Genomic DNA, 11601 nt, shown 5'->3' with positions numbered 1-11601 from the left:
ACTGGACCTGGGCTAGGACTCCGTCTAGGGGTTACCGGACGCGGCAGAAATTCCTACTCTGCGGGCGGAGTGGGGGGAGGTACTGCAGAGTGGTTGGGGCAGCCCAAGGCAGTGGGAGAGGGTCCAGCCCATGCTACACTTGGGCTGGGACTGGTCCCGCCGGTGCAGGTTAACAGGAAGCTCTCCGCACACTCACCAGACCCGGGCTAGGACTGGTTCTGGGGGTTCCCAGAACTCGGTAGAAATTCCTATTTGGCTGGCGGGGTGGGGGAGGTACTGCGGAGTGGTGGGGGGTGGCCAAGGGTGTGAGAGAGTGTCCAGCCCAAGCTGCGCCTGGGCTGGGACTGGTCCCACCAGCGCAGGATAGCAGGAAGCTCTCCGCACACTCACTGGACCTGGACTAGGACTGGGTCTCGAGTTTATCATTCTTTATACCTGAGTAATACTCCATTGTGTAAAACTACCACATCTTTTCAACCATTCCTCAGGTGATGGGCATCTTGGTTGTTTCCAAGATTTTGCTATCAGAAATTTTGCTGCTGTAAACATAGGCACACATATATCACTATGATATGATGTTTTCTGATCCTCTGGGAAAATTCCCAATAGAGGAATAGCTAGTTTAAATGGGATTTCCAGTCCAACTTTTCTAAGGAGTCTGCACACTGATTTCCATAACGTTTGCACCAGTCTGCATTCCCACCAGCAGTGGAGCAAGGTTCCTTTTTCCCCACAGGCTCTCCAACATTTGTTGTTGGGTGATTTCTTTATGATAGCCATCCTTTCTGGGGTGAGATGATATCTCAATGTTGTTTTACTTTGCATTTCAAAGATGGCTAGTGTTGTGGAGCATTATTTCATATATTTATTCACTTGTTTAATTTCTTCCTCTGAGAAATGTGTGTTCATCTTGGATGCCCATTTCTGGATTGGGTCTTTAAATTTTGGGGCCCTAGCATTTTTTACTTCTTTATATATTCTAGAGAGCAGACCTTTGTCTTAGGACTTATTTGTCATGATTTTTTCCAAATTTGTGGGCTCCCTTTTCACTTTGTTGGTAATTTCTTTTGATGTGAAAAAACTTCTCAGTAAGAGCATGTCCCAGTTGTTAATTCTTTCACCTGTTTCCTGTGCAATATGACTTCTGTCCATGAACTCTTTGCCTAACCCTATGTCTTCAAGAGTTCCTCCCACTTTCTCTTCCAGTAGATTTAGTGTCTCTGCTTTAATGTTTAGATCTTTAATCCATTTTGACTTTAGTGCATGGTGATAGACCTGGGTCAAGTTTGAGTTTTCAGCATGTAGAGAGCCAGTTTTCCCAGGACCATTAGTTAAAGAGGCTATCTTTCTTCCAGTCAGTATATTTGGCCACTTTGTCAAAGATCAGGTGGCTGAGTGTGTTCATAGGGTCTTCAGCATCTTCTAAGCTATTGCATTGATCCTCAGGTCTGCTTTTTTGCCAGTAGCATGCTGATTGTATAACAGTAGCCTTGTAGTATAATTTCAGGTCAGGAATTGTAATGCCTCCTGCTTTGTCTTTATTGCCCAGAATTGCCTTTGATATTCTAGATCTTTTCTGGTTCCAGATAAATTTTAGGAATGATTTCTCAACCTTTGTGAGGTATGTCGGTGGTAGTCTGATAGGGATTGCATGAAATCTCTATGGCAATTTTTGGAGTATTGACATCTTCACAATGTTGGTTCTTCCTATCCAGGAGCATGGAACATCTTTCCATTTCCTGAAATCCTCTACAATCTCTTTTTTAAGAGTCCTGCGATTTTCCTTGAAAAGATCTTTGTCTTCTTTAGTTAGATAAAGTCCAAAGTGTTTCATTTTCCTCAGTGTTATTGTAAAAGGTATTGTTTCTATAATTTCCCTCTCAGTGTGTTTGTTGTCTGTGTAGAGGAATGCTATTGACTTTTTTGAGTATTGACTTTATAACCAGCTATGCTACTGAATTTCTGTATTAGTTCTAGTAGCTTCCTGGTGGAGTTTTTTTGATCTTCCAAGTAAAGTATCATGTCATCTGCAAATAAAGATAATTTAACTTCTTCTTTACCTATTCTTATTCCTTTTATTTATTTCTCTTGTCCAATAACTGTAGCTAAGGATTCCAGAACTATATTGAATAGGAGTCATGATAGAGATTATTCTTGTCTTGTACCAGATCTTAGAGTAAAAGATATCGGTTTTTCCCCATTTGTGATTATGTTAGCCATTGGATTTTCATAAATGACTTTTACCAGATTGAAGTAGAGGCCATCTATTCCAATTTTCTGTAGGACTTTGAAAATGAATGAATATTGAACTTTGTCAAAAGCCTTTTCTGCATCAATGGAGATGATCATGTGGTTTTCAGTTTTCACGTGGTTTTTCAGATTGATCATGTGGTTATCAATCACTATATATTGATATAGTGTATTACATTTATAGATTTTTGAATATTGAACCATCCTTGTATCCCTGCAATGACTCCTACCTGGTCATGGTGTATGATCTTCTTGATAATTTGCTGTATTCTATTTGCTACGAATTTATTGAGGATTTTGCCATCTATGTTCATGAGGGAGATTAGCCTGTAGTTCTCTTTCTTAGTTGCGTCTTTCCCTTGTTTTTGTATCGGTATAATACTTGTATTCAGGAATGATTTTGGGAGGGTTGCTTCCTTTTCAATTTCATGGAAGAGTTTGTGGAGTATAGGGACTACATCTTCTGTAAAATTCTTGTAGAATTCAGCTGTGAATCCATCCAGACCTGGACTTTCCTTGTCAGTAGGTTTTTACTTTCATATCATATATCATTGGCTTTATGGGGCTACTGAGAGTGGTTATATCTTGTTGATTGAGTTGTGGTAATTCGTTCCTTTCTAGGAATCTGTCCATTTCTTCTGTGTCTTCTATTCTGTGAGAGTAAAGATTCTCAAAGTAGCTATTGCTAATCTTCTGAATTTTCACGGGGTCTGTGGTAATTGCACACTTTTCATTTCTTACTGCTTGTATTTGAATTTTTTCTTTCCTCTTTTTGATGAAGTTAGCTAGGGGTTTATCAATTTTATTTAATCTTTCAAAGAACCAGGTTTTTCCTTTTTTAATTTTTTGAATTGTTTTCTTCGTCTCAATTGAATTAATTTCTGCTCTAATCTTTATGATTTCTTCCCATCTTTGATTCTGGGTTTGGTTTGCTGTTCCTTTTATAGCTGTTAAATGTGCAGCTTTAGGGTATTTATTTGTTCCCATTCTGTTTTCTTAATGTGTGAGTTCACAGCTATGAATTTCCCTCTGAGAACTGCTTTCATCGTATCACACAAATTACAATAAGTTGTGCTTGAATTTCCATTGAATTTTAGATATTGTTGAATTTCTTGTTTAATTTCATCTGTGACCCATTGGTTGCTGAGTGCGGTGTCATTTAATTTCCATGTATTTGAGGGCTTTTTCTGGTTTCTTTTGTCATTTATTTCCTTGTTCATTGCACTGTGATCAGATAATGTGCATGGGACAATTTCTGTTTTCTTACATATACTTAAGCATGACTTGTGGACCAGTATGTGGTCTATTTTAGAAAATGACCCATGTGCAACTGAGAAAAATGTGTATTCAGCTGTGTTTGGGTGGAACACTCTGTATATGTCCACGAAGTTCATTTGTTTTAAGCTCTGGTTCAGTGCTGTTATTTCTTTGCTAAGTTTTTGTCTAGTTTATCTATCTTTTGGGGAAAAGGGAATGTTAAGGTCTCCTGTTAAGATTGCGGTATTGGATATTAGATTTTTCATGTCCATTGAGATTTGCTTTATATAATTTGGTCTTCCCGTGTTTGATGCATACATATTTATGAGTGTTACCTCTTCCTCTTGAATTTTTCCCCTAACCAGTATATAGTGGCCTTCTTTATTTCGCTTGATCATTTTTGGTTTGAAGTTGAGACTATCTGTGAATAGGATTGCTACCCTTGCTTTTTTCTGAGGAGCTGGAGCATGTAGTATTGTGTTCCATCCTTTGACTTCAGCCTATTAATGTTTTTATGAGTTAAATATTTTTCTTGTATACAGCATATTATTGGATTTTGTTTCCTAATCCACTGTGCCAGTCTATTTCTCTCATTTGGTTAATTGAGTCCATTTACATTGATGGTTAGAATTGAGATGAATTGACTTAGGATTGACATGTTATTTACCTGTTGTCATTTATTCCTTTTTCTCCTGTGTTTAATTGTTTGCCCTATTTAGTTGGTTGCGTGAGATCTCATTCGTGGAGTTCTGATCATTTTGGTCCCTCTCTAGAACATCTTTCAGTACCCTGTGTAACTTGGCTTTATCATCATGAAATTCTTTATTTGTTCTTTGTCATGAAAGTATTTCACTTCTCCATCAAACTTGAAAGCGAGGTAGAAAGCAAAGTAGAGTACTTGAAAGCAAGGTAGAGTAGTCTGGGCTGGAATTTGTTTTCATAGAGGACTTAAAATACTCTGCTCTATGCTCTTCTTGCCTTCATGGTTTTTGAAGGGAAATCAGCTGTAATTCTGGTGGGTTTTCCTTTGAATGTGATCTGCTTCTTTTCTCTAGCGCCTTTCAGTATACTATTCTTGTGCTGAATTTCTGGGATCTTGATTTTTATATGTCTCCGTGTGTTTTTAATTGGGTTGAGGTTATTTGGCATTCTGTATGCTTCATTTACCTGAATATCAGATTGTTTCCTCATATTTGGGAAGTTTTCTGCTATTAATTCTGCCCATTTTTTTAAATGTCATTTTATTGACTCCTTCTTTCTCATTGATGCCTCTTAGTCTCACATTGTTCATCTTTGCATCGTCTTGCAAGCAATGGATTAATTTTTCCTGCATCCTAGTTGTTTTTAAGAGATCCTTTCTTATGTTTTCACTATGTGCACCCACATGTTCAAGGTCTCAAACTCTGTCTTCACTCTCACTTAAACGGTTTTGCAAGCTTGTGATTGAGATTTTAACTTCCTCTATATCTCTTTGACTCTCCTTCATGCGATCTATTTCTTTCCTGTATTGCTCCTTCAAGGAATCCATCATTTTTCTAATCTCCTCTATTTTTTTATCAATATCTTCTTTAGAAGCAGTTATAAATTGTTTTATTGCGGTGTTTTTTCAGATTGGGTTTCCTCCTTATTTCTCTGTAGTTATTCTTTACTTCAGATGCTATGAGTTCTGAGAATTCTTCTTTTATTTCAGAAAAGAATTGTGCTCTGAGTTCCTCTGTAACTTTCTGCTGTTCCTTATTTACTATCAACGCTATTAATTCATACATTTGAGCTGAACTAGTGTCCTGTGCACTTGTTCTGGGAGGTCATTGGGTTTCCTCCATATGTTTCTGCATTTGATTCTTTGCTGCAGATGTTATTAATTCAGGGATTTCTTTTTTCATTTCCAATTTGAGTTCCTCTATACCTTTCTGCAGCTGTTTCTTTATTTCAGTAGCCATTGATTCATTGCTTTCAGCTGTGTGATTCCCAATTTGTTCTGTGTTAGTTTCCTCTGCACTTGTTATGGGTGGGCTTCGGTTCTGAGATTGCAATTTGCTCCTTCTCATTGTCATTTTGTGTAGCACTGTCTTCTGTCTTTGTTGTAGATCTTTGTTGCAGTTATAGCCTTAGCACCTACTGAAGTTCAGGTGTAGATCTACAAAGTTTGGATTTATCCAGCTCTGCCTGACTTGGGTTTGGTTGCTGTGCTCAGTTGCTTCCTGTTGCTGCCCTTGGCGGTGAACCTGTTATGCCTCTCTGGCAAGATGTTCTGCTCCTGGACTAGCTGGGTGGTTCTCTCCCCTACACTCTCTGCAGGGATTGCAGCTGAAGGGTTTCACCCCATGCCTGTATGCCAGACCTGAACTGAGTCTGGTGGGGATAAGTTGGAGTAAGGGGAAGAGACAGCTCTCCCATACACTCACTGGGCCTGGGCTTGGACTGGATCTAGGGTTTCCAGAACGCGATAGAAATTCCTACTCTGTGGGTGGGGTGTGTGGGGGGGTACTACGGAGTGATGGGGCCTCCCAAGAGGGTGAAACAGGGTGTCACTGACGCTGTGCCTTGGCTGGGACCAGTAGGTCCCACCAGTGCGGGTAGCTGGAAGCTTTCCCACACATTCACCTGGCCTGTTTGGTATTTTGAAAAACATTCAGCACAATTTTGGGTACATAGTTGGTGTTTGCTGTTATATGTGACAGTTATGACAAGGGGAATGCCTTGTCCCACCCTTGAAGTCACAGTGGTGACTTCAAGACTTGGCACTGTCACCCATGTAAGTGACACATAGACAGGCATGGTGTGCATACCTGTAGTGCCAGCTACTTTGGGGTCTGGGGGTTCCCAGAATGCGGCAGAAATTCCTACTTGGCGGGCAGGGTAGAGGAGGTGCTCTCAGTGTGGTGCGTCCCAACGAGGTGGAATAGGATCTCACCCACACTGCACCTGGGCTGGAACCAGTAGGTCCCGCCAGTGTAGGGTAGCCAGAAGCTCTCCCACACACCCACCAGCCCTGGGCTAGGACTTGGTCTGGGGATTCCAGATATCGGCAGAAATTCCTACTCCGCGGACGGGGTGGGGGAGGTGCTGCGGAGTGCTGGGGGGCGTCCTAGGGGGGGTGGAAGAGGGTCTCAGCCATGCTGAACCTGGGCTGGAACCAGTAGGTCCCGCTGGCACAGGGTAACTGGAAGCCTGTAGCCCTCATTTAATCATAATAATCACAGAGAATGAATCAGAGTGTGTCACATTCACGAGATTGAGTTTAGTTTTATTAATAAAAGTAATGTTTTCTGTTAATATTTCTTATATTTGTATGTGTTTCTTTTTCCTTTTTCTGTCCAGAAGTGTTCTGGGGTTTTTTTTTTGTTATTTTGTTTTTTTGCTGGCTCAGGAATGCTTTCAGGGCAGGTGTGGTGAATCGAACCACAGCATCCTAATTGCTTTATTTAAGCAGTCACTTAAACAACTAAGCTAATAGGGAGGCCCCCCAAAATGGCAGAAGGACTTTTTTGGGGGGAGGGCTACTCAGGATGCCTTCAGAGCAGGTCTGATTTGGCTTGAGGATGAGGGGATTGAACCACAGCTTCCTGAGTCTGACTGCTTTGTTTCAGCAAGCACTTAAACACCTGAGCTAATGGGCAGGCCCCCCTTATCTGTGTTTTTTAGGGGAGGCAATAGAGATTGAACCCAGGCATTGTAAATGCTAAGCTAATGCTCTACCAAAAGCTGCACCCCCACTTTCCTTTACATTTTATTTTGAGACCATTTCTTGCTAAGTTGCCCAAACTGTCCTCAAATTTATGATCTTCCTGCCTCAGTCTCCAAAGTAGCTGGCACTACAGGTATGCACACCATGCTTATCCATGTGTCACTTACATGGGTGACAGTGCCAAGTCTTGAAGTCACCACTGTGAATACAAAAGACAGGGTGGGACAAGGCATTCCCCTTGTCATAACTGTCACATATAACAGCAAACACCAACTATGTACTCAAAATTGTGCTGAATGTTTTTCAAAATACCAAACTCTGATTCTTATAGGCATTAGATTTTCATTTAACATGCAAATTGAGTGAGACCAGAGTGGTCAGGTGGTTTGTCTAATGGCTTAGTCTGCCTGGGCTGTCATCATGAAATGCCACACACTCAGTGGCCTAAGCAAGAGAATTTTTTTTTTCAATTCTGGGGTCAGAAAGGCCAAGTCAAAAACTCTAGCTGACTCAGCTTCTGGCTGGCAGCCTTCCTGTGGGTCCTCTTGTGTCCTGTATAGTGCTTGCCATGGAGACTTTCCTGGACTTCCTGTTGTGCTCAGTGGCTGCACTCACAATCACTCACCTTTCCTTGCTTGCCTCCCAAAATTCCTGTCTACAAATCCATCCCAGTGGGGTCAGAGCACTGGTGTGTGAACATGGAAGGGACACAGTTCAGCCACTGTACTGAACTTTCTGTAGCAAATAATCACAGAGTTTGAATGCTGGGAAAACAGTTCCACACTCTGCAAATCAGGGTCTCATGGGCAGCTGAGGGCAGCTGGATCAACCAGGATGACATGAGTGGAGGGTCCAGCTGGAAGAAGCCCACCTGTCTGTTCTAGACATCAGGGAACATTTTTAATGTAATTAGGACAGGGTCTGCAGTGTCTCACTACACAGATTTGACTTATAGTGATCCTTCCTGTTTTTCAGCTTCCCAAGACCTGGGATTATAGGTGCATGCCACTACTCCCAGTCTCATTCACCATCTCAGCACACCATGGGGGCAGAGCCAGCACAGCAGGCCAAGGATCAAAGCCCTGGCTCCGGGTCTATCTAAACATGCACTTTGATTAAAAGTGCTTTAGTACTGAGCTACCTGGCCGGCCCTCAGACATCAAGGAAATTTTTCATTGATGCATCCTGAGCATGTATGACTTTGCTTGACATTTCACACATGCTTATAAAAACCCATCAAATAAATTTTTAAATAGTTGTTATAATTTCTGACCTGGTATTCAAATATCACATTAGCTTTGCTTATTACTAGCATAAGACCTGGGGTAAGAATCTGAAGTTAGTGAACCTGTTCTGCATTTATGAAATGAGAATATAATGATAAATGCATTGAGGGCTGGGTGGTATGGAGTAACCCATCTAAGGCCCCGATCCAACAGCATCTTGCAAATGTCAAGTAGCATGGCCGCAGTGAGCTATGGACTTTCTCCATCTTGCCCTGGACTTTAGTGGAGCACATCAAGGAAACTCACTAGGGAAGAGGAAATGGTCCCCTCCCCTACCTTCTTTGATCCACTCCAAGTATTTCTTTCCTTATGGTTATGTCCAAACATCAATGCAATCTCTAGAGGAAACTTGGACAGGGTTTACTTCTCCAGCCCCTACTCCTAGGTGTGGCAAGTGGTATGGTATGAACTGTCTCTTCAGTAATGTGTGGACCCTCAGTCCCCAGTAGATGTGACTATGACTTTATTTGGAAGTCTTGGCAGCAGGAATCAGGTTAAGATGAGCTCATTCCAGTGGCCCCCAGTCAGAGATCATGTTGTTCTAGAACACAAAAATGGTATATGGAGACAGAGACGGGGCCCAGAATGCAAAAAGGAGAGTAGTGTGCTTCTGCCATGGAGAGCTGGGGCTGCCAGGAGACAGCAGCCCTGTCTGAAGCTTCTATAGGCAAGAAGAAGGTCTGCCAAAGCCTCAGGGGCAGTATACACTGAGAGCACCTTATTTGGACTTTGGGTCTTTAGGACTATGAGGGAAAATACCACTGCCCTCTAAGCCCACTGTATGGTATGCAGTGGGAAGCCAAAGCTACATGATAGTGTCAACTTTTGTTTTCTTATACTTTCAATCTTCAATCTTTTAGAGATTATCTATAATGTTCACATAAGCCATTCAAAAATGATCAGAAAAAACATTCTTCAAAGAAATATTCACTCAATAAGAATCTTAAATACCCAGATTACCTCTGATAATGCAGAGCCTTTCACCCACACAGCTCTCAGTCTACAACATCTGGCTTCTCACCCACCACCCTCATTGGATACTGTCCCTGTTCTAGGAGACACTCACCTAGGAAGGAATTGACAGATTATTGCTCAGCTCAGTAACTTTGCAAAACACATATAAACAAACATGATAGAAGCAGCAGAGCCCAGCAGCCAGCTGGGAAAAGCTAGTCCTCTCCAATTCAGCAGGCCACAGCCAGAAGGAGCCACAGAGCCCAGAAGCTAGCCATGCCTAGCTGGTCAACTTCAATGGGGTGTAGCCTGAAGGAGCTGAGCAAAACAGCCAGAATCAAGCCAGGCCTGGCCAGTCAAACTTGACTTTGGTAGAACTAGACGTGCTGAGTTGAGTCAAACTGTTAGGGTAATTTAGGTTAACTAGTCTGCCTGGAAAACTCCAGGTACATGAAGGGAGGTATGCAGACAGAACTCAGGGAAACTAATGTAAATACAAATTTCCAATTTAAGATCTGTTTTGTTGGGCCAACCAGATAGGTCAGCAGACTAAAGTACCTGCTTAAGAAGGAACAGGGACAATGGTCCAATCCCAGGAGTGCTGTGCTGGCCCCATCCCTGGGGTGTGCTGACACTGCAACTGTGACAGCATGATGGCACATGCCTGTAATCCCACCACTTGGTAGGCTGCAAACAGAAGGATCATTATGAGTCCAATCTGTGTAACAAGACCCTGTAGACCCAGCAATAAATACATAAATAAATAGATAGATATGCTTTGTTATATAGCTATAATGTTTGCACTTATGGTTTAAAGTACAAACCCATTAATTACAAAAGTAATTTCTAAATTTCACTAACTGATATTAGTATTGCTAATTGTTATTGTAAATAAGAAACCATATCTGTCTTAACCACATGTTCTCCCTTCGATAATAATATCAGGAGGCACTTTAATAATACCTTCAGCAAAGCTCTATACCAAAGCATGGAGGACAATAACAAACAGAAACCAATATATCACTCTCAATCAAAAGAGAAGGCAAAATCCTGGGACACACAAAAAGCAAGAATCTCTGACACAGGAGAGCTATCTAAAGAACAGATCCTTTAGAGAGGTTCTGATTGCAGCAAATATAGCTACCTACTATCAAACTTTCACAAAATATATTACAGTAACCAAAATAAAGAGTCTCTGTAAAAAAAAATGAGAAAAAGAAGGAGAAAATTGCAATCTTAGGCCCTGAGCTGACACAGAACAAACCCAGGAGACATCAGCTTAGAAGAAATTGGAAGTCACACACCTGAAAGCTCTGAAATAATAGCAACTGAAGTAACAAAAAACTGCAAATAGGGTACAGAGGAAATGAGATTAGAAATAATCTCCCAGGAGAAAAAAGAAGAAGTGATAACTATAATGAAAGAATTACCAAGCATTTCTAAAGAAGACACTGATTAAAAAAATAGATGAGAATAAAAAAACTAATGGAAACCTTGAATGGCCAATATAGAAAAGAAATGGAATGCATGAAGCAGATTCAAAAGGATATTCAGGAAATTAAAAGCTCCATTAAGAGTTGGCAAAACAATTTGTTGGGTTTTTTTATAATTAATACATAATACATTGTTATCTTCTTAGTGGTTATCCATAGTACAAGATGCAGACAGGATATCCTGTCCAAACACTATTAGAACAAATCTTTCTTATCATTGAATTAAGTGAAAGTAGCTGTATATCTATCCTAATTATTCTGTATATACAGATACAAAATAGTCCATCCTTTGTATCCCCTTTTTTTTGTTGAGTCCTGTCAGAGATGCGTATTCCATTGGCATCTAAATACTATAGGTGCATGAATTCAGCAAAACAATCCAACACAGTCCAGCAGTCCACAATAGTAGTGGGTTATCCACAGAAGTTGTTGACTTAAGCCTTTCACAACTCAGTATATTAATATGACTTTACTTTTTGTACCTGGTTTTATACTTTTCTGCTGGATGGTTAAGACCAAGATAAAGCAAAACCTAAATAACAAGAAAGGTAACTTTTATATCTGATAAGGTCAGTCAAGTCCCCTCAGGATTTCTCCTGTAACCCTGTACCAGAATTTGCAGATCCTTTGTCAGTGACAGCCATGTGGATAAGTCATGGCCATTGCTTGACCA

Source organism: Octodon degus, unplaced genomic scaffold (genome assembly GCF_000260255.1).
Source record: "Octodon degus isolate 3935 unplaced genomic scaffold, OctDeg1.0 scaffold00178, whole genome shotgun sequence".
In the NCBI taxonomy this organism is placed as follows: Eukaryota; Metazoa; Chordata; class Mammalia; order Rodentia; family Octodontidae; genus Octodon; species Octodon degus.
This window is presented reverse-complemented; position numbering follows the sequence as displayed.